Raw genomic sequence first — 24,190 nt, forward strand, 5'->3', positions numbered from 1 at the left:
TTCCTCTAACATGATGATGATGATGATGATGATGAAGACAACACAACATCCAGTCATCTCGAGGCAGGTGAAAATCCCTGACCCCGCCGGGAATCAAACCAGGGACACTGTGCTCGGGAAGCGAGACCACAAGCTGAGTAAAGAAGTAATAAATTAAAATGTCATGCCTGATGCTGAAGTTTTACTGCACGAATAGAAAAAAGGGGTAAGCAGTAAACATTTTTTGTTTCATTATTTTGTGGGGGGTCTTGGCAAGAAAAATTTCATAGAGTTTTGAAATAATGTGTGAAATTCATTGGCAGACACTAAGAACTCTCATTCCACCAATGATGACTAGTCTCTTTCTTTGCCAGTGTAGTTTGTTAAGTATTATTAATGCAACACCACACATCATTTAATTCCTCCTCTTCACTTGTCACAGCATAGCAGCTGATGTGAATGCTGTGAGATGAATGCTGCCAGTTCAGTGAAGCAGACTATGCATAAAACATATGCAGTAATGTTTGTCGCTACTGTAGACGGGGATGTAAACAATGAACATTGTTACTAACAGAAACATGTTTTTAAGCTCAATGTAACGTGGCTTAAGGAATGAAGTGGTGGGTTGTTAGTCAATATGTCGTTTGGAGAGGCAGTATTCTATGGTGGCAATGCTGTAGGTATGGGGATGTTGGGGTAGAGAGGGGTGATATCAACAGTGAGGAGCAGGGATCCTGGTGGTAATGAGATGGAGATTGTTGAGACATGATGAATAAAGTAGTTTGTGTCCTTGAAATGGTAAAATAGGTTGCAGAAAATAGTTCGGAGGCGCTGGTCAATAAGAGGTGATATTCTTTCCATGGGAGTGCACTAACAAGCTACAGTGAGGAATTAGTGGTAGTTAAGTTTATGGATTTGAGGAAGCATTGAAATGGTGGGTGTGCAAGGAGACAGAAAGACTCAGGATAGATGGTCTGATTGAGCCTCAAAATGTAAGCAGGAATTAGACAGTATGATGGACGTCTGGAGTTGAATTGGCAATCACAAGAGTGATGGAGCCTGTGGCCACCTGAGTATGGGACATCTGCAGTGACCCCTTGCCCAGTATGCTGTGTTGATAGTAAGGCCTCCACAGACAGGTATTAAATGGCAAACCTATCCTGCAAACAGATCTCATGGCCATATCTACAAATGGCCATCATTCTCCAATGACTCACACACACTACCTGCATAGGAGCGTCCCACTCATTACACAATATCACCCCAAACTAGAACAATTAAGCACTTCTTTTGCCAGTGATTCAACTACCTATCACCATTCCTGTAGATGAGGAACATCCTTCCTACCCAGTATAAGGTGGTGGTCTGCTGCCTGACATATCAACAACATATTATAGTTTAGCCTTGTGCCACAACCCTCCCCCGCCTCCTCATCCCCCCTCACCCCCCACCCACCCCCCCCCCAAACACACTGGAGTAAAACGTTTCACATATACTCGCTCAGCCTATCTTATTTCAGTCTTGTCACAACCACATCCTTCTTATTAGAGGCAGGACCATCTGTTGAAGCAGTGATTTACATAGCACCCCTACTGTAACTTTTGCCTACCCTTTTATGTGGTGAACATTACCACCAATCAACGGACCACATGAATGAAAGTTCGTCATCAAACTGTGGTCAAGAGCAAAGTTGAATACTCAGTGGCAGAATATACTGATGAGAATGACATGTTCAACTTCAATGGCTCATTCACAACCTGTGACATCTGGACCATCCCCTGCCCTCCAACAGCCATTGCTCTGAATTAAACAGATGGCAATTCTACTTACTACATATCCTTCAGTCCTGCAGTCCTGTTGGCCTCTGCTAGCCATTATCCTACACTCATTCTTCTTTAGACAATCACTCCCTTCTCCTGTTTTACCCCATCTCCCACAAGCCATACTACCTTCACTGTGTATGTTACCAATGTCAGTTAATTGCCTGTTTTATGTTCAGTTACAACTACATGGTGAAGTTTACCCTTGCAGCAGAAATAGGAGTGAGCTATTTGTAAATGGCAGTGTGATGGTGTACATGTAGATTCCAACTGGTAAGCAGCATAACTTGGCAAATTAATCACAGACTTTGAGGACAGTTCTAAAGAAACTGTTAGTGTTAGAAGTTCCTTTATGTCACCATGAGATGACTAGGGAACCACAAATAGCAAAATGTGTCCAAAAGTAAGCTATAGTGTGTGAACACTGAGCAAATTTTCTACTACAGCAAATGTAGAGGCTTTAATGAAAATTAGGAAATGAAATGTTCATGCTCACTAAATTAAAATGTAAGGACACTGCAACAAAAAAAAGAAGCCATTAGATGAATTGCTGGAATGTCCTTAAAACAGATAAACTGCAATACATCATTAGGTATTAATACTACACTGAAGGTAAACAGATAAAACTAATGGGTTTGTAAATGCCAGTTAAACCTTGTTCAATTAATTGCCTCATTATTTAAAGACAGTATTCCATTTGAGTCTGTAGATATATCACGGCACTGCACTGAACAAGTATTTGAATGTTGTGCACAAGCAGCTGAATTTAGTGAAACTAAAATCCTAAATGTTACAGTTTATAGGTCCCCTAACTATGACTTCACAGCATTTCTGCTCAAGCATGAGCAGATTCTTGGTTCACTCTATACGAAGTACCAAAAATTAGTTATATGTGGTGACTTCAATATTAATTTTGTATGTGATCGTGCAAGAAAAAGGATGTTGGAAGATATCCTAAATGTATATGATATGATGGGATATGATGGAGTGCCTTGCAGAATATTAAAGTACTTTGCTGCACATATTAGTGCTGTACTTAGCCATATTTATAATTTTTCCTCTGAGAATAGTCAGTTTCCTGAGCGACTAAAGTACTCAGCTTTATAAAAAGGGAGAAAGGTATAATGTAGACAATTTTAGACCTATTTCTATGCCACCAGTGTTTGCTAAAGTTATTGAAAAGACTGTGTATGTAAGAATAAGTGATCATTTTATTTCACATAATTTGCTATCAAATGTACAGTTCAGCTTTAGAAGTTGTTTAACAACTGAAAATTCCATATTGTCTTTTTTCTGTGAGGTACTGGATGGATTAAACAAAAGGCTTTGAATGCTACACATCTTTTTTGATTTAACTAAGGCGTTTGATTGTGTTGATCACAAAATATTGCTCCAGAGCATTATGGAATATGGGGAGTAGCTCACAAGTGGTTCACCTCTTACTTTAATAATAGGCAGCAAAAGGTCATTATTCAAAGTGCTGAGAATGGCTATGATGTGAGCTCTGAGTGGGGCACGGTGAAGTGGGCCACTCCTGTTCCTTATCTATACAAAAGATATGCCCTCTAGTGTTACAAGTAATTGCTGGTGAGACTAGCTTGGTAATAAAGAATGTTGCGTGCAACATTGGCCCTGTTTCAAATAGTGCAGTTGATTGTAGAAGATAAACTAATGCTAAATCACAGAATGACTCAGTTTTTACAGTTCCTAACTTGCAATCCAACAAAACCTGATGTTTTAATTTCACAGAATGAATAGTGAAACTGAACAGTTGAAATTTCTAGGTGTTCAGATAGATAGTAAACTGTCACAGAAAGACCATGTTCAGGATCTTATTCAAAGACTTAATGCTGCCATTTTTACTATTCCAACAGTATTTGAAGTAAGTGATAGTTTGACATGAAAAGTGGTCTACTTTGCTTATTTTCATTTGCTTATGACATATGGTATTATATTTTGGGGTATTTCTTCCCATTCTCAAAGGATATTTTTGGCTCAGAATACCCAAACATATTCTTTACTGTTGTTTCTTGTTAACAATATCAGCTTATTCCCACTAATTAGCAGCTTTCACTCAGTTAATATTAGATAGAAATCAAATCTGCATTTAGATCACATTTCCTTGACTCTTGTGCAGAAAGGTGTGCAGTATACTGCTGCATCTATTTTCAATACAACAAGAATTTAAAAAACTTAGGAGTAATCCAAACACTTTCAAATTGAAACTGAAGAGTTTCCTCAAGGATCACTCCTTCTATTCTGTCGAGGAGTTCCTTAAAAAATTAAGCTGATTCCGTGTTATATTGTTGATTGCGTTTACATAAACTTATGGCTTGTCTTTTTTTGGTTTAATAAACACTTTATTTTATCTGTTATTACCTTTATGTTGAAATTTCATGTACTGACATGTTCCATCACCTTTGAGATTTGGTCCTTAATTTGGTCCTAGGGAACGAGACATAAAAGAAAATAAAAGTGTAGAAATAATAGATGAAGCCAGAAATAAATTAAATGCATTTTAATTTTGGTTTATCCGTACAATACTATGGGGTCAATTGAAGTGCTGGGTACTGTGCATCGGTTTTGACCTGTGGTGTACTGAAGTTGTGGTGTGTAATGTCATATATTGGAACTGCATTTGAAAGTTAGCTTAAAATGTACCTCCCTTATGATAAATACGTATATTATGGAAGTTGTTGGGTGTGTTATTATTTGTAAAAAGTGATTATGTGTATTGGTTGTGTCATGGATCCGACAGTGAAGTTTAACAGCCATTTGTTGACAGAGGAAATGTGTGACACGCCGAACACCACAACTTTCGTTCAGAAATATAGTGTATTGGTGGAATATGTTATGAGTCAATAATGTGGAAAGCTACACAAAAGTAGCTAAAGTGACTCTTTCCTGTAGCAGTGATGGTTTTATGTGCAGCTATTGGGGGAGGGGGGCAAGGGATGGGGAACCTGGCTTGAAAAATCTATGTAATTGATCCATGATATTTTGTTGCTGACTTCAAACAATGGAAAATCCAGGATAGAATGTAAAAATATTATGAAAAGAAAAAAGTTGCTACTCACCATATAGCGGAGTGTGGTTTCAGTTGTTTGAGACTGCAGTCATGTGTATGAGTTGCATTTGCATGAGTGTGTTTGTGTGTGCATGTGTGTGTGTCTGTCATCTATTGTCGACAAGGGCATTAATGGCCAAAAGCTTTATTTGTGACAGTCTTTTTGTTGTGTCTATCTAGGACTCAGCATCTCTGCTACATGATTTGTTGCTGACTTATTATTTTTGGCACAAGTCATCCATGTACTTTTGTGCCCACTAGACGGGTGTCACTGATCATTCAGTTATTGACATTTACGAAGGGGGGAGAGGGGGAGGGAGAGGGGAGAGAGAGAGAGAGAGAGAGAGAGAGAGAGAGAGAGAGAGAGAGAGAGAGAGAGAGAGAGAGCGGTGAAGTTTGATATTTCTAAGTATTTTCTGTTTTCAGAATGATTTTTCACTCTGCAATGAGCGTGCACTGATTTGAAACTATATGGCAGATCAATTTCTTCCAGGAATGCTAGTGTCAAAAGGTATACCAGAAGAACTTTCTGAAGCTTGGAAGGTACGAGATGAGATATTGCCAGAAATAAAGCTGTGATAGCAGTTCATGAGTTGTGCTCAGATAGCTCAGTCGATACAGCACTTGCCATCAAAGGCAAAGGTCCTGGGTTTGAGTCCTTGTCCAGTTTTAATCTGCCAGAAAAATTTACACCTGTACACGACAACTAACTTTTCCCGGCAGGACATTTCCTGATTCCTTGGACCATATTCAAAGTCTTGTGTGGGGCAATTGATATGTCAGCCAGATTCACATGCTGTAACAGCTGTAGATTGTGCAGCAGACGAGACTTTGATCAACAGCAGTCTATTGCACATTTTTCCTAATTACTAACTTCTCCAAATTTATCTTCATTACACTCCACAAAAAATAGTGGCTTTGTCGCAGTAGAAGTTTCCCGATCAGTTGGAGTACATATTAAGGATGGAATAATAATTTTGCTCCTAGACCTAGACATCTGGCTTGTCCCTCTTCCCATGGGATAGACACAGTAGGAAAAGCAGCAGGATTGTAACTGTCCATACTGAAGTTTCAATCAGAATGACCATTGTTCTGGTGTAATTTAATATGTTTAATGTGTGAAATGTCCATCCTGATGCCACCTAGTCCAATCAATGGCTCTCCCCACAGGTACCACCCAGCTGCAGCAATGGCCATCTGGCACAATGTCCATTGCTGGGACTCCTGATGACCTTGGAAGAAAGGCATCTACTCCTTGGCATGTCTGGGGAACTGGCAGCTCAGGCATCAGCAATGTGACCCCTGTGCTGTGAGGTGGCTGAATGAAAAGAGTACATAACAACCCCTTCAAATCAGACTGGCTACGGCATTCGCTTTGAAGAACAAGTAAGAATCTAAGCAGGTATTGTGCACAGATGCTCTATAACACTGCATGCAGTAGGTACTATTTATCATATTCTTTCCCAGTCGGTCCGCACTAAAGAAAAATTTGGAAAATGAAGGTCAAACATGGAAGGGGACCACAAATGTGAAAATTGTTTTCTTATGTTTGAGTATCAAGGAACTCATTTTAGTTACACGGGTTAAGTGTAGATTATAATTCAGTCCAACATTGTAACTAGCTTGTAACTTTAAAGACATCATTTTATTTTGTTTGACTGATATTGTGAATTTCATTTTAACTTCATTGGTTAGGTGCAAATAATAATAAAAATTGTACATTGCAAGTAGTTTTGCTACATTTTGTATCATGATTCATGGCTTGTGGCTATTATGGATTATTGAGATCATTTCTATAACCGATACCGAGTGAATTTATCATGACCAGCATTTGTGCCTCTCAAACCCCCCCCCCTCCCCCAGCTGTCAACATTGTTTATCATTAACTGGTATCATACAGTACATTTTAAGTGTATATGATGAGTCAGCATTTGAGTTCTCCTCCTCCTCCTGTGTAAATTGCCATTTCATTATTAGCCAGTACCGTGAAACTTATTTTATCTATAAATGTTAAGCAAAGTTATCAAAGGCTGGTTTTTTAATGTGTGGTTTTAGGCCTTTCCAGCATATGACTATATTGAACTATTCTTATGTATTGAGCTGGATGGTAGCATCCCAATGGTGTGACATTTTGGTGAGCTACACTTCTACATCTACCTCTACATCTACATCCACACTCTGCAAGCCACCTGATGGTGTGTGGTGGAGGGTACTTTGAGTACCCCTATCGGTTCTCCTTTCTATTCCAGTCCCATATTGTTCGTGGAAAGAAAGACTGTAGGTATGCATCATGGTCTCTTCGCGATATATACATAGGAGGGAGCAATATACTGCTTGACTCCTCGGTGAAGGTATGTTCTCGAAACATCAACAAAAGTCCGTACCAAGCTACTGAGCGTCTCTCCTGCAGAGTCTTCCACTGGAGTTTATCTATCATCTCCATAATGCTTTAGCGATTCCTAAATGATCCTGTAATGAAGTGCGCTGCTCTCCGTTGGATCTTACCTATCTCTTCTATGAACCCTACCTGGTATGGATCCCACATTGGAGAGCAATACTCAAGCAGTGGGCGAACAAGTGTACTGTAACCTACTTCCTTTGTTTTCGGATTGCATTTCCTTAGGATTCTTCCAATGAATCTCAGTCTGGCATCTGCTTTACCGATGATCAACTTTATATGATCATTCCATTCTAAATCACTCCTAATGCCTACTCCCGGATAATTTATGGAATTAACTGCTTCCAGTTGCTGACCTGCTATATTGTAGCTAAATGATAAAGGATCTTTCTTTCTGTGAATTCGCACCATGTTACACTTGTCCACATTGAGATTCATTTGCCATTCCCTGCACCATGTGTCAATTCGTTACAGATCCTCCTGCATTTCAGTACAATTTTCCATTGTTACAACCTCTTGATATACTACAGCATCATCCACCAAAGCCTCAGTGAACTTTCGATGTTATCCAGAAGGTCATTTATGTATACTGTGAATATCAACGGTCCTACGACACTCCCCTGCGGCCTACCTGAAATCACTGTTACTTCGGAAGACTTCTCTCCATTGAGAATGACATGCTGCATTCTGTTATCTAGGAACTCTTCAATCCAATCACACAATTGGTCTGATAGTCCATATGCTCTTACTTTGTTCATTAAACGACCGTGGGGAACTGTATCAAACGCCTTGCGGCAGTCAAGAAACATGGCATCTACGTGGGAACCCGTGTCTATGGCCCTCTGAGTCCCGCGGACGAATAGGGCGAGCTGGGTTTCACACGATCGTCTTTTTCGAAACCCATGCTGATTCCTCCAGAGTAGATTTCTAGTCTCCAGCAAAGTCATTATACTCGAACATAATATGTGTCCAAAATTCTACAACTGATCAACACTAGAGATATAGGTCTATAGTTCTGCACATCTGTTCGACATCCCTTCTTGAAAACGGGGATGACCTGTGCCCTTTTCCAATCCTTTGGAACGCTTCGCTCTTCTAGAGACCTACAGTACAGCACTGCAAAAAGGGGGGCAAGTTCCTGCATGTACTCTGTGTAAAATCGAACTGGTATCCCATCAGGTCCAGCGGCCTTTCCTCTTTTGTTGTCATCTTGAGCAGCCGCTGGTGAAGTATCAGTGCAGCAGCAGTGCAGTAGAGTGTCGAATATTTAGCTTTCATATTTGTTTTGTAGTTTGATTCTTAATTTCTTTCCGAGTGTTTGTGCATTTGCATATTTAATTACATAAAATCCTTGTGTATTCTCGTATTTGAGAGGAGTTATATTGCTTATTGATAGCTGTAAAGTATAAATTCGTGGAGTCGTTAGTCAGTTGTTTGTTTTGGACAACCAGTGCTTTCTGTTTATTTCGTAGAGTCAGTTAGCAGCAGACAGAGGCCAGTGCAGTTTCATCTGTGCTTGCAGAGTGACGTGTGCGAGCAGCAGTAGCAGAAACTAGTCATATATTCAGTTTTTCGTATTAGTTCCACAGGTTTAATTCAAATTACTTTGTGTGTTTGTGAGCTTGCGTGTTGAAATCTTTCGGATCTCTGCGTATTTTCGAATTAGAAAGGGGTAGTATCAAATTTTAATAACGGTAGAGTGTAACACCGTGTAGGCAGTTGTCATTTGTACTAAGACAGTGGTAGGATTGCATTGTAATATCTGTATAGTGGCATAGTCGTGGTCATTTGATTGCTTGGTTCGCAAGTAATTGTTCATATATCGCAGCTCAATCTGGCGCTGGTGACACAACTGTGCAGTCACATATTGCTGTTTTATTTGTCGCAACTCTAAACGTCCAAATATTAGCAGTAGGATGGATAGGGTGTGTGCGTGCTGCGTGCGGGCGAAGGAGAAACTGGCCGCGGTTCGCGAGCAGCTGAGCGTGCTGTTGGCCACGGTCAGAGGCCTTCAGGCTGCTGCCTTGAGGTGCAGCGACGGTGGAGGGTCTGGCGCGTCGCTTGAGACACCTCAGGTGTCGCTTGCCGAGTCCACTGACTCAGCCGCCAAGGCACCTTCTAGTGTAACTGGCGCGTTGGGGCCGCCCTCACCTCAGAGTGAGTGACAGACTGCAACGCATTCACATCGCTCGAGGCAGAGGGTCAATGTGGAAGCTGGCCAGCTGACCTCGCCCATTCATCCTGTCAGTGGGCAGGTGGCCGCTCCTTCAGCAGGGCCCGAGCAGGCACATGGGGGCAAAGGCTTGCTGGTTATTGGGAGCTCCAACGTTATGCGGGTGATGGAGCCCCTTAGGGAAATAGCTTACAGGGCTGGAAAGAATTCCAACATGCACTCGGTTTGTCTGCCAGGGGGCCTCATCCAAGATGTGGAGGCGGCTTTGCCTGCAGCTATCGAGCGTACAGGGTGCAGTCATCTGCAAGTAGTTGCTCATGTCGGCACCAATGATGCCTGTCGCTTGAGTTCTGTGGCGATCCTCAGTTTGTGCAGGCGGCTGGCAGATTTGGTGAAGACCGCTGGCCTTGCATGCAGGGTGCAAGCAGAGCTCTCTATTTGCAGCATCGTTCCCAGAGTGGATCGGGGTCCTTTGGTTTGGGGCCGAGTGGAGGGTCTCAACCAGAGGCTCCGTTGACTCTGTGACGGTCTTGGCTGCAGATTTCTAGAGATGCGCTATTGGGTGGGGAATTGTAGGACGCCCCTAGATAGGTTGGGGTGCTCTACACAAAGGAAGTGGCTACTCGGGTAGCAGAGTACTTGTGGTGTTGCACATGCGGGTTTTTTAAGCTAGGCAGTAGTGCAAGGTGTCCTGATGAACACTCACCAGTCGACGTGCAGGCAGGGAAATCAGGATGCGCTCAGTGTAAAGACACTTCAGCTATCAAGATATTAGCAGTAAATTTTCAGTGTTCGGAATAAAGTTCCTGAATTTACTGCCCTTCAGGAAGCGTGTGGCACGCAAATTATTCTCGGGACTGAGACCTGGCTGAACCCTGAGATAGGAAGTTCTGAAATATTTAGTGAGGATTGGAATGTGTATTGGAAAGACAGATTAGACACCGTAGGAGGTGGTTTCTTCATTGCAGTTGACAAAAATATTGTGTCTACTGAGGTCAAAGTAGTGTGATTGTAAAGTTATCTGGACACGTTCAACAGGGCTAGGAGAAATAAAGTTAATTGTTGGGTGTTATTACTGGCCACCAGGTTCCACCATGACAGATCTAGAATCATTCAAAGGGAGTCTACACACTGTACCGCAGAAGTACCCAGATCATGCTATATTAGTCGGAGGCGACTTCAACCTACCTAGTATAGACTGTGATGTCTATGGATTCATTACAGGTGGTACAGACAAGCCGTTGTGTGAATTACTTTTGAACACATTATCCGAAAACCGCCTTGAGCAGCTAAATCGACAGCCAATGCGTAATGGAAATATTTTAGATCTGGTAGCCACGAACAGACCAGACCTCATCGATGGTTTCTGTGTTGAGACAGGGATTAGTGATCATGTTGTTGTCATTACGACTATGGTTACGAAAGTTAAAAAGTCGGTCAAGAAGGCTAGGAGAGTATTCTTACTAGAAAGAGCAGATAAGCAGTTGTTAGCATCCCACCAAGTAAATGAATCGACTTCATTTACTTCCGGTACGATGGACGTGGAAGAATTATCCGCAAATTTTAAACACACTGTAAATCACGCATTGGAGAAGTATGTGCCAAAAAAGTGGGTTACAGATGGAAAAGACCCACCATGGTTTAACAGCACAATTTGGAGAATGCTCAGGAAGCAAAGACAGTTGCACTCGTGGTACAAGAAAGATTGGGAGAATGAGGACAGGCAAAAGTTAGTAGAGATTCGTGCTGCTGTAAAAAGAGCGATGCGCAAAGCACACAACCACTACTACCGTCATACCTTAGCGAAAGACCTTGCTGAAAACCCAAGGAAATTCTGGTCTTACATAAAATCAGTAAGCGGGTTGAAGGCTTCCATCCAGTCACTCACTGATCAGTCTGGCCTGGCAACAGAAGACAGCAAAACGAAACCTGAAATTTTAAATTTAGCATTTGAGAAATCTTTCACGCAGGAAAGACATACCACCGTTTGAGTCTCGTACAGATTCCCGTATGGAGGACATAGTGATAGACAGCCCTGGGGTTGTGAAGCAGCTGAATGGGTTGAAAATAAATAAATCGCCAGGTTCTGATGGGATTCCAATTCGGTTTTACAGAGAGTACTCTACTGCATTGGCTCCTTACTTAGCTTGCATTTATCGCGAATCTCTTGCCCAACGTAAAGTCCCGAGCGACTGGAAAAAAGCGCAGGTGACACCTGTATATAAAAAGGGTAGAAGGACGGATCCTCAAAATTACAGACCAATATCCTTAACATCGGTTTGTTGCAGGATTCTCGAACATATTCTCAGTTCGAATATAATGAATTTCCTTGAGACAGAGAAGTTGCTGTCCATGCATCAGCACGGCTTTAGAAAGCATTGCTCCTGCGAAATGCAACTCGCCCTTTTTTCACGATATCTTGCGAACCACGGATGAAGGGTATCAGACGGATGCCATATTCCTTGACTTCCGGAAAGCATTTGACTCGTTGCCCCACTGCAGACTCCTAACTAAGGTACGAGCATATGGGATTGGTTCTCAAATATGTGAGTGGCTCGAAGACTTCTTAAGTAATAGAACCCTGTACATTGTCCTCGATGGTGAGAGTTCATCGGAGGTGAGGGTATCATCTGGAGTGCTCCAGGGAAGTGTGGTAGGTCCGCTGTTGTTTTCTATCTACATAAATGATCTTTTGGATAGGGTGGATAGCAATGTGCAGCTGTTTGCTGATGATGCTGTGGTGTACGGGAAGGTGTCGTCGTTGAGTGACTGTAGGAGGATACAAGATGACTTGGACAGGATTTGTGATTGGTGTAAAGAATGGCAGCTAACTCTAAAATAGATAAATGTAAATTAATGCAGATGAATAGGAAAAAGAATCATAATGTTTGAATACTCCATTAGTAGTGTAGCGCTTGACACAGTCAGGTAGATTAAATATTTGGGTGTAACATTGCAGAGCGATATGAAGTGGGACAAGCATGTAATGGCAGTTGTGGGGAAGGCGGATAGTCGTCTTCAGCTCATTGGTAGAATTTTGGGAAGATGTGGTTCATCTGTAAGGGAGACCGCTTATAAAACACTAACAGGACCTATTCTTGAGTACTGCTCGAGCGTTTGGGATCCCTATCAGGTCGAATTGAGGGAGGACGTAGAAGCAATTCAGAGGCGGGCTGCTAGATTTGTTACTGGTAGGTTTGATCATCACGCGAGTGTTATGGAAATGCTTCAGGAACTTGGGTGGGAGTGTCTGGAGGAAAGGAGGCATTCTTTTCATGAATTGCTACTAAGGAAATTTAGAGAACCAGCATTTGAGGCCGACTCCAGTACAATTTTACTGCCGCCAACTTATATTTCGCGGAAAGACCACAAAGATAAGATAAGAGAGATTAGGGCTCGTACAGAGACATATAGGCAGTCATTTTTCCCTCGCTCTGTTTGGGAGTGGAACAGGGAGGGAAGATGCTAGTTGTGGTATGAGGTATGCTCCGCCACGCACCGTATGGTGGACTGCGGAGTATGTATGTATGTAGATGTAGATCTTCAGGCAGTACTGATGACTGCTTGTCTTCTGCCAGGCCCCATCTTATACACCCCTACCTCCCACCTGTTGTTGATTACAGGCCTGCAGTGATACGGCAGGGCTCCACTGCCAAGCTGGTTGGTGGAACTGTGTAGGCAGGATCCAGGATCCCAGCCACAGTCCTCAGTCTGAGCGTGATCACTGCCGAGCTCATGTTGTAGCTGGAGAAGAGGCGCTTATGTGCGGTAATGTCCTTGCTCTTTAGTTGGTACTGGGTGAATGGGTCTTCCCACTTACTGCCTTTATTTTGAGCAAGCACAAGGCTGGGTTCCATACCTTACTTAGCTGGAATCCGTTGGACTGTTTTAACAACATCGCCCATCGTAATTCACACTGTGGCCTTTGGAGATGCAGTACTCTGCAACAACTGACTTCGTTGGTTTTTCATTATCTGAGTGACAGCTGTGCTCGGCACAGCTTTCCTAATCGGTCCGGATCATCTGGCCTGTGTACATTTTCCTGCAATGGCACAGTTTACTGAATTCTTGGTTGTGCTTAGCAGACATCAGCAAGGTTTTCACCTTGGGTGACAGGTGAAACACCCACTTGACATTATATTCTCACAGTTCCAAGTGGTGTGGTAGCGACATGCAATGAACACTTGGACAGAATGGCAATGAGGGGTCCAAACACCAATGGAAGCCAAAATGTTTATGGAGGCACTTTAACAAGAAGTCTTTGATTCAGCAGTCCATAAATCACCATGTTTCTGCAAATACATGAGTGTGGATGAAACTTTCATAAATTGGTCACATGGACAACAAAATCTATAAGAATTACTGAATCATCAGATTTTACTGCATCAAAAAATCATATTCATGATGGAGATAAAAGAAAACAAATAACTTCAATTTCTGGATGTGCTACTCAAGTGCAGACTGCATGGCACACTAGGACACAGTACCTACCATAAACATACTTGCATGCCTCCAGTCATCATACACCTTCACAATGAGAGGTGTCCTCAATACACTAGTGCACAGTGCTCATGAAATTTACGATAAAGAAAGTTTAGCAGCAGAGTTGCAGCACCTACAAACAATTTTCCAAAATAATGTTTCCAATTATGCCAGATTGACCATGTCATAAAACAGAAAAAAAAACAAGCCACAAAGCACAGAGGAAAAAGAGAAAGTGCTACAGCAGTGTTTATCCCATTATGTCAATAAAACATAGCAAAAATTGGGAGAATATTCCAAAAATTTAACATTAAATGCACATTTCACCTGCTGCCCAAGAAGAAAGTTTTTTGAGCTCTTTCAGGATGACCTAGGACTCCTAAAACCATGAGTCTGACATGTCTGGTAAACATGTGGGAAAATTGTACACAGGTCATACAACCTAGACCATGGAGGAAAGACACGTGGACCAAAGGCATCACACATATAAAGAAAAACTGACAAAGTTAGCTGTCGCAGATCACTGTCTCTCCAAATAGCATTAAGTTGTTAAAACAGGCCAACAAATTCTCGGACTGTGTTTTAAAATAATGAGCAGATATCTGATTACATGAAGAATTAATGAATAAAGACAACAGTTTCCACATAAGTAAGGCTTGGGACCAAGCCTTGTGTGTGCTCAAAGTACAATGGCAATATGGGAAGACTTCCATAAGTAAATCTCTTAGCAGCTGGTCAATCTTCCCAGCTGTATGGTCATGGTCCATGAAACTTTCTTGTTCCTGACATTTCGTCTGGAGCTGCACTAAATGTCTTTGGAGATGCTCCGGGTTTGCCAAATCTGCAAGACGCATCAGAACAAGGAACATACACAAAGATGTAAAGTGCAGCTCTGAATGAAACATCAGGAACAAGAAAGTTTCATGGACCACACCTATACAAGCAGGAAGATTCACCAGCAGTAAGTATATGGGAAGAGCCATTCACCTCTCGCAACCTGAACAGCTGGAACCTCACCACATAGAAATGCCCCCAGTAACAATATGAGGTCATCGGCGGTGGCACACAGACTGAGGATTGTTGTTCAGTTCCTGTCAGTGTACATTCCCCGCCACTTCAGCAAGGGGGGGGGCATACAGGTTGAGTCAGGAGGAATGGTACATTCTTTAAGCGATGATATTATTTGTGATTCTGAACAAAAAACTTTAGAATATCACTGTCCTTTCCTTCACCATATCTGACATACAGCTGTTTGAAAATCAAGGTGTCAGTTGCACGCCCTTCGTCACTAGCACTCACATATGTATATGACCAAAGTGACATTAGGCTACGTAGTGTTGCCTTTACTGCAATATTACTGATGAACAACTCATGAATATAGCTGTTTTAGGTAACCATCTTAACAGAGTACAGTATCTTGATTCCCTTCAAAATGCATTGCCAGAATACTTGAAGGATATTCCTTTGGCAATATGATGTCATACGAACTTTCAGCATGACGGAGCACTTACACATTCTGTATGGCCAGTGACACGGCACCTCACTGGAAAGTATCCTGGTCATTGGCTTGTTAGGTGGAGTTTAAAAGTGAAGTCCACGAGCACAGAGTGCACAAAAAGGAAGAACTTCTCGACCTCATTTTACAGGTATGTGCTCAAGTAAAGGACTATATGAATAAGCTTGGACCAGCAACACAACAGTTGTCTACATGAGCTGCAAAATGCATTGCAGTTAATGGACTTTTTGAACATCTTTTGTGAGGAAATGTACACAATTAAAATAAATCATTAGATCACAATTTTGCATTTACTATCACCTGCATTTGTCTTGTTCCCCAATGTTTTCATTAATTTCCTTGTAAACTGTTAAGAACTGGATGTATGTTCATATGATATTTTTTTGTACAGAATCGCTAATATTATCATCCCTCAATGCATATATCTTTCCTTCTGACTCATTCTGTATAAGAAAGTGCCCAGCAGAGGACAAGCAATCATCAGGACAGCACGATTATGGCAACACCCCAGTTTACTCAAATACTGTACCATATGCACGATGCCACCTAGATGAGTATCCAAGAACAGTTCAATACCAGCATTTACGTTTCATCCCTCACAGATATGGCTATATCACTGTTAGTTGGCATTGTAACACTATTATGAAAAGGATAGTTGCTACTCACCATGTATCGGAGATGCTGTGTGTGTGTGTGTGTGTGTGTGTGTGTGTGTGTGTGTGTGTGTGTGGTGTGTGTGTTGTCTTTTCTCGGCAAAGGCGTTGTTGGCTGGAAGCTCATTTTGTGACAGTCTTTCCACTGTGCCTATCTGCAACTTAGCATCGCCACTATATACAGGGTTATTACAAATGATTGAAGCGATTTCACAGCTCTACAATAACTTTATTATTTGAGATATTTTCACAATGCTTTGCACACACATACAAAAACTCAAAAAGTTTTTTTAGGCATTCACAAATGTTCAATATGTGCCCCTTTAGTGATTCGGCAGACATCAAGCCGATAATCAAGTTCCTCCCACACTCGGCGCAGCATGTCCCCATCAATGAGTTCGAAAGCATCGTTGATGTGAACTCGCAGTTCTGGCACGTTTCTTGGTAGAGGAGGTTTAAACACTGAATCTTTCACATAACCCCACAGAAAGAAATCACATGGGGTTAAGTCGGGAGAGTGTGGAGGCCATGACATGAATTGTTGATCATGGTCTCCACCACGACCGATCCATCGGTTTTCCAATCTGCTGTTTAAGAAATGCTTCTGCTTTAGCCTTTTCCGTAAGATTTTCCAAACCGTTGGCTGTGGTACGTTTAGCTCCCTGCTTGCTTTATCCGTCGACTTCCGCAGGCTACGCGTGAAACTTGCCCGCATGCGTTCAACCGTTTCTTCGCTCACTGCAGGCCGACCCGTTTATTTCCCCTTACAGAGGCATCCAGAAGCTTTAAACTGCACATACCATCGCCGAATGGAGTTAGCAGTTGGTGGATCTTTCTTGAACTTCGCCCTGAAGTGTTGTTGCACTGTTATGACTGACTGATGTGAGTGCATTTCAAGCACGACATACGCTTTCTCGGCTCCTGTCGCCATTCTGTCTCACTGCGCTCTCGAGCGCTCTGGCGGCAGAAACATGAAGTGCGGCTTCAGCTGAACAAAACTTTGTGAGTTTTTCTATGTATCTGTAGTGTGTCGTGACCATATGTCAATGAATGGAGCTACAGTGAATTTATGAAATCGCTTCAATCATTTGTAATAGCCCTGTAGTGAGTATCAACTAGGCTTTCCATAATATTGTTACAATCCATCATGGATTTTCTATTAGTTGGTATTGTGGTGCTCAGTATAGCCGAATAGGAAACTGAAGAAAACTACCAATCATGTGGTGTTTTTTTGAGGAGTAAATTAATGTTATTTTGTTTAACATTTGGATTTGGATTCATATCTGAAGGAGAGAAGGTTGTCTTTTTCCTGGTCTTTACCAATCCAGAGCCCCATATTCCCACTACTGTACTGCAAATTACAAGTTGGTTTTTAAATTACTACAAATACATTTATGACAATGAAATTGCTGTGATTGTGTGTTTTGTTATGGTTGTATAAGTGATGCAAAATTTGCCAATTTGGATTCAGACTAATGATGCCAGGTATCAAACATTACATGTTACCTAATCATACTGCAATAAAAGAAACACACAAAATGAGATAGATCTCATACTGAAGAAATACCTTTTTACACAAACATATTATTGCCCGAGTTTTTCTGCCGTTTCAGATATAGTAGCATGCACATGACCCTGTAAAAGGAAAATAGACAAGTGCTGAATGAATCTCAGTATATGATGTACTGTGAATGGATGGTTAAACATCAATTAATGACTTGGAAAAGTCTGTGTGTGTGTGTGTGTGTGTGTGTGTGTGTGTGTGTACATAGTGTAAGTACTATAGTGTGTCCAGCTCTGCGGTGCAGTGTGACAGAGAATTCACAATTAAGTCTTCTTGCACTGCTCTGTGAACAGAGGATCCGTTACGTATTGGATCCCCCTTGCATTTTTCAATACAGTACAGACATAAAAATTAGGTTGTACTACCAGCCAATACATTACCACAACCTTTATTTGGCTTTCACATCCATTTATTTTACCAATTTACAACCAAATTGTTACCTTTCAATCTAATCTCACTCTTGGGTTGTGTTACAGATCAGTTTGTCACCATAATCAAGATTTCGGAGACATGATGGTGGTGGTGGTTCCAAACCCACTCTTTACCCAAAGAGTAAAAACTTCAGACATCTTTCTTTCAGTTCAAACTACTAACACTTAAATTTGGCAAATGTATCATATGTAAATGTAATTACAGGTAGGTGTGTGTGTGTGTGTGTGTGTGTGTGTGTGTGTGTGTGTGTGTGTGTGCGCCCCACTTGTGACAGTATACTTTCCAGGACTGGACCAGACTCTGAATGTGACTCTCCAGCAGGGATACGACTTCCCAAATCCTGCCCTGAAATGAGATCCATCCTTCATGAAATCCTCCCCACTCCACCAAGAGTGTCTTTCCGCCGTCCACCTAACCTTTGTAACCTGTTAGTTCATCCCTATGAAATCCCCAAACCACCTTCCCTACCCTCTGGCTCCTATCCTTGTAACCGCCCCCGGTGTAAAACCTGTCCCATGCACCCTCCCACCACCACCTACTCCAGTCCTGTAACCCGGAAGGTGTACACGATCAAGGGCAGAGCCACGTGTGAAAGCACCCACATGATTTACCAACTGACCTGCCTACACTGTGATGCATTCTATGTGGGAATGACCAGCAACAAACTGTCCATTCGCATTAATGGACACAGGCAGACAGTGTTTGTTGGTAATGAGGATCACCCTGTGGCTAAACATGCCTTGGTGCACGGCCAGCACATCTTGGCACAGTGTTACACCGTCCGGGTTATCTGGATACTTCCCACCAACACCAACCTATCCGAACTCCGGAGAGGGGAACTTGCTCTTCAATATATCCTCTCTTCCCGTTACCCACCAGGCCTCAATCTCCGCTAATTTCAAGTTGCCGCCACTCATACCTGTCATTCAACAACATCTTTGCCTCTGCACTTCCGTCTCGACTGACATCTCTGCCCAAACTCTTTGTCTTTAAATATGTCTGCTTGTGTCTGTATATGTGTGGATGGATATGTGTGTGTGTGTGTGTGTGTGTGTGTGTGTGTGTGTGTGTGTGTGTGTGTGCGAGTGTATACCCGTCCTTTTTTCCCCCTAAGGTAAGTCTTTCCGCTCCCGGGATTGGAATGACTCCTTACCTTCTCCCTTAAAACCCACATCCTTCTGTCTTTCCCTCTCCTTCCCTCTTTCCTGATGAGGCAACAGTTTGTTGCGAAAGCTTGAATTTTGTGTGTATGTTTGTGTTTGTTTGTGTGTCTGTCGATCTGCCAGCACTTTCATTTGGTAAGTCGCATCATCTTTGTTTTTAGATACATATAAAAATCTAAAAACACAGATGATGTGACTTACCGAACGAAAGTGCTGGCAGGTCGATAGACACACAAACATACACACAAAATTCAAGCTACAATGTTTTTGATCAATTGGGTAATTGCTGTATCTGTACTCATGCTTTTGCGAAAATCATGTTGGTTTACAGACAAGAGATTGAATTTTTTGAGGTAATTTGTAATTATATTTTTCATGACAGTCTCTATTATTTTTGAAAATACAGATAACAAAGCTACTGGTCTATAGTTTCCCACATCATATACGAGGACCGTTCAGAAAGTAACCTCCGGTTGATTTAAAAAAATACACCAAGTTAAATAAAAATATTTTAATATATACATGTTACAACTACATCTTTGCACTATTTTTCTACATAGTCTCCATAGCGATTGAGGCACTTATCGTATCTCTTCACAAGCTTTGAAATTCCTTCTGCATAAAAATCACCCGCTTGTGCCTGGAGTCAGCCTGTGACCGCACAGAACTTACGGTAACCCAATCTTGCTGTCACTATCTCGTACAAGAGAGTCTTAGAAATCTGTGGAAAACCAGTAGACAACTCCGACATTGAGAAACGTCGATTTTCACGAACTTTTGCATCAACTGCCTGAACGAGTTCGTCAGTCACCAATGATGGTCTACCACTCCTCTCTTCATCATGAACGTTTTCTCGTCCACTTTTAAATAAACGTACCCATTCACGGACAACTCCTTCACTCATAACTCTTGGTCCGTACACGGCACAAAGCTCACGATGAATAGCTGCTGCAGAATATCCTTTGGCTGTAAAAAACCTTATGACAGCACGCACTTCACATTTGGCGGGGTTTTCTATTGCAGCACACATTTCAAACTGCCACAAAAACTAAACTAGCGCAGGTACGACGTTCACTCGACGACGGCTTGATGCCGACTGACCTGTTGAGTGCGTGAACGCACAGATGGCGTCGCTACTCCCCCCACAACCCGCACTGTGACCAATCGGAGGTTACTTTCTGAACCACCCTCGTATATTACCCTTTTTATACAATGGTTTCATTTATGAAATTTTTAATCTTTGTGGGAACACCCCTTCTATTAATGATATATTGATGATATGTGAGAGTGGTTCTGCTATGACACCAGCACATTTAATTAGGACTGAACCTGGTACCTCGTCAATTCCAGAGCACTTTTATTCTTCATTATTTTTACTATCTTAAGAACTTCTAATTTATTTGTGGGACACAGCAATATTGAATTACCACTTTCTTCTATTTGAACTGTGGTACTACTATTACTAGTACAATTTTTACTCAGATTGACTTGAGTGTTTATGAAATAGTCATTTATGTAATTTGCTAGAGTACCTTTTCTGAGTTACACACCACGATCATCTTTTAATACAATGTCATCTTGCTTTTTAACACTTTTGTTTGTTTCCTTTTTTACTATATTCGATATTGCTTTCTACTTGTTTGCTGCTCCTATGATTGCTTAGTCATTGTGCATTGTCTTGGTTGTTTTAATTACTTTCTCATAAATTTTCTTATATGTCTTAACATATTCTGTAAAGTGTTCATCTTGGTTGTCTTTTCTCAGTTGATTGAGAAGTTTTAGCTTTTGACCGGATACTCTGATAGCAGGTGTTATCCACTGGCTGCTGTTCCCCAGCATGACATTAATTCTTGTCAGTTTTTTTTTTTTTTTTTTTTTTTTTAAATACATCTCAAACATGGACATGAAATTATTACAAAATGCATTGAATGATTGATCAGTTGATGATTACATCTTCCCAGGTTCTTTTTTGCTAGCAGCTGAATAAAAATATTAACCTTTTCTGGGTAGAAGTGCCTTTTATATTCCCACTTGTATTTAACAACCTCAGGTACAGGAAAATTTATGCATGTTACTACTGTGTTGTGGTCTGAAAGACCTAAGTTTACGATTTGTGCCCCAATAACATCATTTTTTATATTTGTAAAGATATTATCTAATAGGGATGAGGATGATTCTGTTATTCTAGTGGGGTCCATGAAGAGTGGTTTCATGTGAAAGCTGTTTAGGATACTCAAAAGCTGTCTTTCTTCTTCATTTTATGTTAAAATCCCCACATAGTAATAAATTCACTTCATTGTTACACAAAATGTTTAGCACTGTTTCCAAACTAAAAAAAAAAAAAAAATAAGTTTTTGTCGCCTAATGGTGACCTGTATATTGATATGACAACTAGTTTTTTATGCTTCTCCTCATATTTTAGTTCTATGGCACATGATTCAAAATGTTTCTTGATATTTAGATGGTATGTTTCATATCTAACTTTATATTGCAGGCCAGCCCTTTTACATTTTTACAAACACTGTGGCAATAATTCAAAATTGCTTATATTTTTAGGACTTAATTCATTGACCCTGCACCAATGTTCTGATAGACAAATGCAAGAGAAATCTACAAAGTTGTTTATGGCGACTTCCAATTGTAACACTTTATTCTTGAGACGCTGAATGTTTTGACTCATTATCTTGAAAGTTTTGCAAAAGTTCTGGTTGTCATCGTGCTAACGTGCTTTTGAGTTTACGTAGTTGGTGCGGTAGCATGGGTTATGGAAGTTTTTAAGTGAGTTATTAATGTTTTGCTTTTGTTTATGTGTTTGGCATTTTTGTTAGGTCTGATTAGTTTGGTGTTTGTTGTGCGGAAAGAAGACTAAATTTTTGTTTTGCTTTGATTATTTGTTTGGTGTGGATATCACAGTGAAGTTCATGAGTATATTACTGTGTTCTGATATGGGTGATGATATGATGTCAGTCATACAGTACAGTCTTATTGCTGAGTATGTTAGGTGTCACGTTTGTGGCACCAACATGAAGTTGATGAGAGTTCTGGTGACTTGGACCAGGGACATGTACATGTGGTACAGTGTGTGTGTGTGTGTGTGTGTGTGTGTGTGTGTGTGTGTGTGTTGGCCAACCTAGGTGGTATTGCCAGGGGCTTTGTTGGTAAGTAGTTTTTATTTTGGTTTTATTATGCAATAATTTTGATGTTTTGTGTGTTGTATATGTGTGGTAGATTGGTTGTGTTTCAGCTGATGTAGTGAATATGGGGTTTTGTTGGTGTTGCTGAATGCTGTAATGTAAATTTTTTTGGGTATTATTTCTTTTGAGATAGACGAAATGCAGCTTGATTTTTCCTCATATGATATACTGCAAACTAAGGATGAAGGGCAACAGGCAGATGCCATATTTGTAGATTTCCGGAAGATGTTTGACACGGTGCCCCACTGCAGGCTGTTACTGAAGGTATGAGCACATGGAATAAGTTCATAGATATGTGAATGGCTCGAAGACTTCTTAAGTAATAAAATACAGATTTTTGGCCTTGACGGTGAGTGTTCAACAGAGACAAGGATATAGTCAGGAGTGGCCCAGGAAAGTGTGATTGGACTGCTGTTGTTCTCTGTATACATAAATGATTTGGTGGACAGGGTGGGCAGCAATCTGCAGTTGTTCGCTGATGGTGCCATGGTGTATGGTAAGGTGTCAAAGTTGAGTGACTAGGGGAAATTACAAGACGACTGACAAAAAATTCCTAGTTGGTGTGATGAATGGCAGCTACCTCTAAATGTGGAAACATGTAAGCTAATGAGAAGGAGTAGGAAAAACAAAATTGTAATGTTGAGATACAGCATTACTAGGGTCCTGCTTGACACAGTTAAGTCATTTAAATATCTGGACATAGTCTTGCAAATTGATACAAAATGGAACAAGCATGTGAGAACTGTGGTAGGGAAGGCGAATGGTGAGTTTAGTTTATTGAGAGAATTTTAGGAAAGACTGGTTCACCTGTAAAGACCACTTACGGGATCATGGTGCAACCTATTCTTAAGTACTGCTCGAGTGTTTGGATTCTGCATCAGGTTGGAGTCAAGGAAGGTAGCGAAGCAATTCAGAGGTGGGCTGCTAGATTTGTTACCTGTAGATTCAAACAACATGTAAATGTTATGCAGATGCTTAGCAAACTCAAATGGGAATCCTTGGTGGGAAGGTGATGTTCTTTTTGAGAAACACTATTTAAAAAATTTTGAGAATCGGCTTTTGAAGTTGACTGCCATACGATTCTACTACTGCCATCATACACTGCCCCTAAGAACCACGAAGATAAGATTCGAGAAATTAGGGCTCATACAGAGGCATGCAGGCAGCTGTTTTTCCATCATTCTATTTGTGAGTGGAACAAGAAAGGAAATGACTAGTAGTAGTATTACAAGGGTGCACAGGGCCACACAACATATGATGGATTGCAGTGTATCTATTTAGATGTAGACGCTATCAAACCGCCAACCCCCCCCCCCCCCCCCCCCCCCCCCCCGAAATCTATATTGTGGTGATAGACTGATCTGTAGCAAAACCCGAGGTTTAGGTTAGATTGGAGGGTGACAATTTGGTTGTGGGTTGGCGAAGCTAAGGAATGTGGTTGTGGTACCAAATCGACCAGTAGTAGAGCCTAATGTTTACCTACGTGTCAAAATGAAAAATGTAGATAGATAGATAGATAAATAGATAGATAGATAGATAGAGAGAGAGAGAGAGAGAGAGAGAGAGAGAGAGAGAGAGAGAGAGAGAGAGGGGGGGGGGGGAGGGGGGAATGGCTAACGTTTTTTGTATGACAACTTTCTTTCGACTGACGAAATACATTTAAAAAATTAATTAAACAGCCCGAACTCCGACCAACATGATGAGAAGTAGCTACTAGACTTCAGGTACACAGCTGATCAGGCTGTCTCA

General features: G+C 41.3%; 1 protein-coding gene across 1 annotated transcript in view; it reads right to left on the reverse strand.

Annotated features, from left to right (window-relative positions):
* The window catches only part of LOC126198914 (retinol dehydrogenase 13-like), a 91,107-nt gene that overhangs the window by 66,477 nt on the left and 440 nt on the right, over positions 1-24,190 (reverse strand). The window lies entirely within an intron of this gene.

This window comes from Schistocerca nitens, chromosome 1, assembly GCF_023898315.1.
Source record: "Schistocerca nitens isolate TAMUIC-IGC-003100 chromosome 1, iqSchNite1.1, whole genome shotgun sequence".
Lineage (NCBI taxonomy): Eukaryota > Metazoa > Arthropoda > Insecta > Orthoptera > Acrididae > Schistocerca > Schistocerca nitens.